General features: G+C 39.7%; 1 non-coding gene across 1 annotated transcript; it reads right to left on the bottom strand.

The window, feature by feature from the left end:
* Positions 1-386: 386 nt before the first annotated feature.
* Positions 387-493, bottom strand: LOC116124730. Its single transcript, XR_004127246.1, has one exon. It is a non-coding gene; the product is annotated as a small nucleolar RNA R71 (small nucleolar RNA).
* Positions 494-1455: the final 962 nt, after the last annotated feature.

Here is a 1455-nt window from a genome sequence, read left to right as displayed (position 1 = left end):
GTAATTGAGGTGGCAGAAAATAGAACATTAAGGGAATTCTCAGTTCCCACAGTTAAAGGCAGTGGGTCGACCATAACTAGATAGCGGTACAAGCGAACAACTTCAAGATAAAGTTGGCAATCATCCAGATGATCCAGCAGTCGGTACAGTTTAAAGGGGATTTGAAGGAAGATCCAAATCTGTACATAGCAAATTTTTTGGAGATTTGTGATACTTTCAAGTCAAATGCAGTGTCAGATGACGCCATCAAATTAAGACTATTCCCGTTTTCATTGAAGGATAAAGCTAAGGGATGGTTAATGGCGTTACCATCAGAAACGATCACAATATGGAATGAATTAGCATAGAAGTTCCTGACCAAATTCTTTCCTCTAGTAAAATCAGCGAAATTGAGAAATGATATCACATCTTTTCTACAGGAAGAGTTTAAATCATTATATGAGGCATGGGAAAGATACAAGGAATTACTGAGGAGATGTCCACACCATGGGTTGCCAGTTTGGATGCAAGTCCAAACGTTTTATAATGGATTGATGGTTAATGTGCGAACTATGGTTGATGCAGCATCAGGAGGAGCACTGTAAAATAAGACATCGGAAGAAGCTCATAAGGCTTGAAGTTTTGGCAAGTAATAACTATCAAAGACCTAATGAAAGGGTGCAACCGTAGAAATCTATGGGTCTTCATGAAGTTGATGCATACACCGCCATTTCAGCCCAACTCATAGCACTTCAAAAATAGTTGGGAAGTATGCAGGTAAATTCTATTCAAGCTCCTCAACTAATTTGTGAATTTTGTGTAGGTGGTCATGTGAGAAGTGAATGCCACGTGGAGAACACGTTTCCTTTAGCGTCTTCATCATCAGAATAGGTTAACTACTTGGTAGGAAATCAAAGGCAACCGAACAATCCGTACTCCAACACATATAATCCTAGCTAGAGGAATCATTTGAACCTATCCTAGGGCAATCAGAATCAATAGAATCAGCAAAACAATCAATGGAACCAAAGAGCAATGCCAAACAACCAAGCAGGGGTGAACAATCAACAAGGAGAGCAAAAAGTGACAAAACTGGAAGATATGTTTGGAAAATTTATGCAAGAGACCACAAGGTTTCATGAATGAGATGAGGATGAATTTCAGAAATCAAGGGGCGTCCATTCGAAACTTAGAGGTACAAGTGGGGCAATTGGCTAAAAAGCTAAATGAGAGACCACAGGGTTCCCTGCCAAGCAACATAGTGACTAACCCACGTAAGCAAGCAAATGCAATAACTCTGAGGAGTGGGACAATTTTGGAAGAAGTGGAACAATCAGGGAAAGAAGAAAGTCCATCAAAGGAAAAGGAAGATTCTGATAAGGAAGTTGATGAAGAGATAGTTACTAAAAAGAAACCAACCAGTTCTAGGAAAGATGAACAGAAGCGGGAAGAGAGGCAAAGACAAAAGAAAGAGAA

Source organism: Pistacia vera, unplaced genomic scaffold (assembly GCF_008641045.1).
Source record: "Pistacia vera cultivar Batoury unplaced genomic scaffold, PisVer_v2 Contig1039, whole genome shotgun sequence".
Taxonomy (NCBI): domain Eukaryota; kingdom Viridiplantae; phylum Streptophyta; class Magnoliopsida; order Sapindales; family Anacardiaceae; genus Pistacia; species Pistacia vera.
The sequence above is the reverse complement of the archived record's forward strand: the minus strand, read 5'-3'. Positions and strand labels throughout refer to the sequence as shown.